Source organism: Microtus oregoni, unplaced genomic scaffold (genome assembly GCF_018167655.1).
Source record: "Microtus oregoni isolate MIOR12 unplaced genomic scaffold, Mior012 000018F_ref0000195, whole genome shotgun sequence".
Taxonomy (NCBI): Eukaryota; Metazoa; Chordata; class Mammalia; order Rodentia; family Cricetidae; genus Microtus; species Microtus oregoni.
In genome coordinates this window covers 16,216,971-16,223,523 of record NW_024543077.1, presented here as the reverse complement: position 1 = coordinate 16,223,523, position 6,553 = coordinate 16,216,971, and positions in this window count along the sequence as shown.

The window sequence follows — 6,553 nt, the reverse complement described above, 5'->3', positions numbered from 1 at the left end:
AGGCACCTATCCCTCATCCTCACCACCACATGGCAGATGAGGGGTGTATGGCCAGCTATCCCACTCAGGGGTACCTCACCCTTGACTCTGTCAACAGATCTCCACTATAGCAAGGAACAGGGCCCACTTTCTGGAGAGCTGCAGATGGTAAGATGAGGGTCGTCTCCCTTGTCTGTGGCGGGCTGTTGACAGAGGTTTCTGTCCCGCCCGATCCTGCAGCCATTCAGTCCCAAATAAACACACAGAGGTCTACATTAACTATAAACGTTTGGTCTATTAGCTCGGGTGTCTTACTAACTCCTATAACTTACATTAACCCATAATTCTTGTCTGTGTTAGCCACCTGGCTTGGTTCCTTTTCTCAGCAAGGCATTCTTATGTTGCTTCCGCTCTGACTGGGTGACGACTGCAAACTGAGCCTTTCCTCTTCCCAAAATTCTCTTGTTCTGGTTGACCCACCTATACTTCCTGCCTGGCTACTGGCCAATCAACATTTTCTTAAACCAGTACAACTGACAAACCTTGACAGGATATAAGATTATTGTCCCACAGTACTCCCCTCCCCTTTTTTAAAAAACAAGACCTCTGAATCTAATCTTTATTTAGCTTTTTTTCCTGACCATTATCCACAATAATTTGTAGCAGAGACAAAGATCCATAATCCATTTTGTGGGGGAATGTGGGCGTAGCTTTCCAGGCTACTTCCTGCTGGTTGGGGGTGCTGATAACCTTGATAATTATGGTCAAGTCCTGACAAATATTCTGTGAGGCTTGATCATTTCCGCCAGCAGTCTTGAGGCTGTTCTGGATGTAGATCTCAGACATCTGGACCATCTCCTATTGGGGATTTTACAAGGGTTCTTCCTTGATCAAATCTGATTTTTCTTAACAGAATAAATCCACAGCCTCTCATTTCCTGTGGAAACAAAAGCAAAACCTCTTCTCCAAGGTAACATATCCTTTGACTTAAATTTTGAAGTCAAAACATTTTCAAAATACATATGTCGGATTAATGCAGCAGCATTTATAATCAAATGTCTTTTAGCAGCTGTTGCTCCTTCCCAGCAGTCAATCAATTCAAAGACAACACAATAACATACAGTATCCAGATTTTGTGTATTTTCCATCTTTATGTGGTTTTATTTTAAAATCTATTTCTTTTCTTTTTAATTTTTTTTTCTCTGTGTATTTTGGCTGTCCTTGAACTCACAGAGATACACCTGCCTCTGACTCCCAAGTGCTGGGATCAAAGGTGTGTGCCACCATACCCAACTTCTCTCTCTCTCTCTCTCCCTCTCTCTCTCTTTCTCTTTTAAAGACTATCTTTTTTCTTTACTCTCCCAAACCTACAATATTTTTAAACACACTGTAAACCATTTAGAGGGATTTTTTTTTGTCTGAATCTATCTTTACTGTATATCTCCCCTTTTCTGACTATGTGAGTCTTTAATTTTCTAAGCGATATGGCAAGGATTAAAACCGTGGCTTTGACAACTGAATCCACCCCATTCCTTAGATTTCTGAGAATCTAGCTTCATGGTGGAGGTACTGGCAGGAGCCACAGCTTAAATATCAACCAACAAAGTAATGAAACACCAGCAAATAGTTTACAATGTGTAGAATCAGCTGGGAATCCTGATTTCACCAAAATGAGAGTGGGACAAATAGGGAAACAAAATCAAATCTTTGTTAAAAAAGAAGAATTTGGCATTGGTAATTGTTCTCGAGAAGGAGATCAGCCCAGTCAGCCCCGTCTTGAGATGATGGAAAATGAAGTGGCTGGAAAACAGCTTAAGATCGAAGAACTAACTTGAGAACGAGAAGACCGGTGAGCCACCTGTGGGCCTCAAGGAAAACAAAGGTTATACAAAGTTGAAGCTGCTGTTAAGCGAGAGATGGCATCATCTCTCAGCTGATAGCTAACCTGCAGCAGGCAAACAAGGAAAAGGAAGCGACAATAAGAGAGTTTTCCAAGTTAACAAAGTAAAAAATTACGGATTGAATTCCAACATCTTGAATATACAGAAGTTACACAGACCCAGTTGGTGTGTGAAACGGTTAGACAAAAACAGGAAGCAGCAGGGTCACTTAGATGCATAGAAGAACTCCAGGAGCAACTTCAGGATGAGTCCAGCGCCAGAGAGCAGCTGGCTGTGGAGCTAACAGAGCTGAAAATATTGGTGGATATTCAGATAAAAAACTTGCTTTTGAAAGAGAAATCCAGGGAAAATCGTATGCGATAGATCATCTAGAGCAGCAATTGTTACATGCGAACCGGAGACTGCAGGAACTGGAAGCTGAGCAACAGCAAGTGCAGGAGGAGAGAGGGCTGCTGTCCAGGCAGAAGGCGGCCATGAGAGCGGTGGCAGGCCCAGTGGAGCAGTGGCCGATAAATGCTGCAGTTGCTTCAGCTCCAGGAGGATTTCTACAGGAGACAGAAAAGCTAATGAAGGAAAAACTCCAAGTAAAATGTCAAGCGGAAAAAGTACGCAGTGAACTCCAGAATCAAGTTAAAATTCTCAAAATAGATGTCGAAGAAAAGATCGGTCAGCTCATAGAAATGGAGCAGGAGAAATATGTTGAATCAACAGACCCGAGGGAGCAAAACCTAGCCCTAGAGAAACAGAAAATTTGAGAAATTTTTTTGAAGAGCAGACAGCGCACAGGAAACATGAAAGAGATACCTTCCAAGTGGAAACACAGAAACTGTGTTAATTAAACCACTGCTTGGCCTATTAGCTCTAGCTTCTTTTTGGCTAGCTCTTATACCTTAATTTAACCCATTTCTATTAATCTGTGTATTGCCATGTGGCTGTGACTTAATGGGTAAAGTTCTGTTCCTGGCATCTGTCTCCTGTGAGCTACATGGCTTCTCCCTGATTCCACCTTCTTTCTTCCAGCATTCAGTTTAGTTTTCCCTGCCTAGCTCTACTCTACCCTAGGCCAAGGCAGATTCTTTATTCGTTGACTAATAAAAGCAATGCATTTACAGAAGGACTTCCCTCAACAGTAGGTAGTGGTGGGGGCAAGGGATAACGGGGAGGCATCTCTCCCATGCCCACACTGCTACATTATGGGTGAGTAGAGGGGACAACTCTCCCACACTTACGACTTTGGGATGGCTCATCCTCACCTATGTCAACAGGGTTGGCTCTGTTGTGCTGCTCCAAGGAGGTGCAGGGCCTGCTCTACTGAGTGTTGCAGCTGGCCAGGGGCAGAACCAGCTGTCCCACCTCAGGTATTGATGGGGGAGCACTAGGTCACCCCTACTCATGTTCTCAGGGTTGACTCACCTCAGCCCTCATCAACCGGGTCAGCTACATTAGGCTGCTCAGATGAGGTGCAGGCCTGCTTCCCCAACTGTTTTAGCTGGAAAAGGGGTCAGTTCTCTGGCCGTCTGAAGGTGGTAATTGGGAAGGGAGAGGACATCTTTCTCTCCCTCCTACACCACAACACAGATGAGGGAGGCTGTACCAGTTATTGGTCTTTGTTTTTAAAAAGACCACAGAAAGCAATCCAACTGATAGTTTTGCTTGGGTAGGGGACTGTATTTATAAGTAGTCATTTAGAAAACCTCTATGTAATGAAGATTATTTCATTTCATTGAACATTTTTAGATCAGGATACCTACAATATCTAAGCTATTCAGCAAGCTGGGGATATAGTATTAGCTGTTGCTAAGTCTCCAGTGTCTAATACAGTTTGTGCTACAGCAGATATTTAAAGAGACACGACTCATTTTTTTTGTTTATTTTTTTTTAGTTGTTGAAAAAAAAATTTCTGCCTCCTCCCCGTTTCCCATTTCCCTCCCCCTCCTCCCACACATCGCCCTCTCCCCTTCTCCCTCTCCCCCCCACTCCATTCCCCCTCCCTCTCAAGAATGAAGAGCAGTCCAGATTCCCTGTCCTGCGGGAAGTCCAAGGTCCTCTCACTTCTATCCAGGTCCAGGAAGGTGAGCATCCAAACAGGCTAGGCTCCCACAAAGCCAGTTCATGTATTAGGATCAAAACCTAGTGCCATTGTCCCTGGCTTCTCATCAGCCTTCATTGTCCGCCACGTTCAGAAAGTCCGGTTTCATCCCATGCTTATTCAGTCCCAGTCCCGCTGGCCTTGGTGAGCTCCCAATAGATCAGTTCCACTGTCACAGTGGGTGGGTGCACCCCTTGTGGTCCTGACTTCCTTGCTCATGTTCTCCCTCCTTCTGCTCCTCATTTGGATCTTAAGAGCTCAGTCCGGTGCTCCAATTTGGGTCTCGACTCATTTTTATAGAAAATTCTGCTGTTCATCTCTTCTGTGACTATTTCTTCCTGCCGGACCTCACATCTATCCCTCTCACTGCCTCTCCTCTCGGTTTGCCTCCTGGCCAGTGGCCCAGAGCTGCCCTGTCCTCCCAGAAAGGAGTTGCTAGGGTGCTGCCATCACCACAGACATAGCTTCATGTTGAGCAGTTCCATACATCAGCACATCAGGGGAAACCGACATCTGAGGCTCTGCTTGAAGATGCTTGAGTGTGTATCCTGACAGGATTCCTAGAATAAGATTCTCAGTTAAATTCGAATCGCAGACGAATAACATTTTACTGTTGGTGTTTTAAGTATGGTACACATATTACATGGTCTTTTTCTAATGTGTCAACCCAAATGAAGGGTAAACTTTGAACAAGGAGATGCAACATAAAATTGAGCTAGTAGATATATCATCCATTCATTTCCTTCAGATGGAATGTTCCAAAGTACAATTTGGCAGACCTTCGTGGTAATACCCTATGAAACCAAGCAATTAACTATACATGTTCAAAAGTCACAGCAAGTTTAGAATCACCTCTTCTTCCCCTTCTCTGTTCCAAATAAAGTGATGACTGCTGTGTGTTTATGGAAATCTCAGGAGACAGAGGAACACGAGTGGAAAGGAAGTATGAAATAAATGATTTTTGCAGTTTTAGGCATAAGACCATCCAAGCTCAAAGTCCAGATGTGTTGAGTTGAGAGATCTGACGACAGTTTCATAGGAATCAAATTTATAGTAGTAGATATTAGCATAGCAATTTAATACCTGACACTCTGAAAAATACCAGTGTTCTACAGGTGATAATACCAACATGGCTTTAACTAGATATAGTGTATTCCTTAGTCTGTTCATAAGAATTCAGATTTTAACTTAAAAGATGGTGGGATTTATTATGGACTGGATTGTATCTTCCAAAATTTGCATGTTGAAGTTCTAATCCCCACTATCTCAGAGCATGACTGTTTTTGGAGATTGATCTTTGAAGAGATAGTTGAGGTGAGGTCGAATGGGTGAGCCTTAATCCAACATGACTGGCATCCTGTTGAAATTAGAATATAGGCATGGACAGAGGGAAAGCCATGTGAAGAAAAGGGAAGAAAAGAACAAGTCAAGAAGAAAATTTGCACAAACCTTGGTCTCAATCTTTCAGCCTCCAGAACTGTATGAAAATCTCTCTTTTATAGCTACCTGATCCATGGCATTTGTTATTACAGACTTCAGTAACAAATACAAGGACCGTGGAATCAAAACAAGTGAAACTGATGATACAACTTGAGTAACTAATGTCATGGTGAATCCTACTTTACAATAAAGACCTGTATCATGTAAATCCCAATACATAGTTGATACTTCCAAGTGTTCAGGTGTAAGGGAAGACTGTTCTTTCATTTTCCAGCTACCAGACCTGAATAATCACATAAAACTATATTAATTACAACACTGCTTGGCCAATGGCTCAGGCATATTTCTAGCTATCTCTTACATCTTAAATCAACCCATCTTAAATTTCTATTATTTTATATTTTATCACGAGGCTTATGGTTTGTTACCTCTTGCTTCTTGGGCAGCTACATGGTGTCTGCCTGACTCTGCCTTCTTTCCTATTCTATCTCTGTTTGTATTTCCTGCCTTGCTATATTCTGCCCTGCTATAGGCCAAATCAGCTTCTTTATTAACCAATGGTAATAAAACATATTCATAGTATATAGAGGGGAATTCCACATCACTCAGGAATCTTTTCATTTCATAGTAGTACCCCTGTATCAAAAAAAAAAAACTAAAGAGTTGCTCACTAACTTCATTTGTCCAGTACACATGAAGAGTTCCCCAACATCTACTTGCAATCTGTAGTACTGCTAATGCAGTTTTCATTTGAGTAACTGACTTCAGGGGGGGGGGGCTGTTCCACTAGTCCTTTCTGTTCCACTACTTATGCCTAAATGTGTATGAATGGTCTGTCAAAGAGAGATTACTTTCCAGGCCTGCAACAGTAAGTCAATCTGAAAGACTATTTAAAACCCAGAAGTAAATTAAATTCCAAGTTTATGTGTATTTTTTCTGTTATAAATTTCCCCCAAAGCTAACCCACTGTATTAATAATATTTATAAGCTATAAAATTTCTTTATTTGAAACAAACTACTCCATCCCTGTAAGCAATTATGTTTCTTTGAACATGTCGAGCACGCAGCATTGGTTTAGAGAGAATTAAATTCATATGTATTTTAAAGTACTTACAAAATGTTCTTAATTCATGATGGATAATTG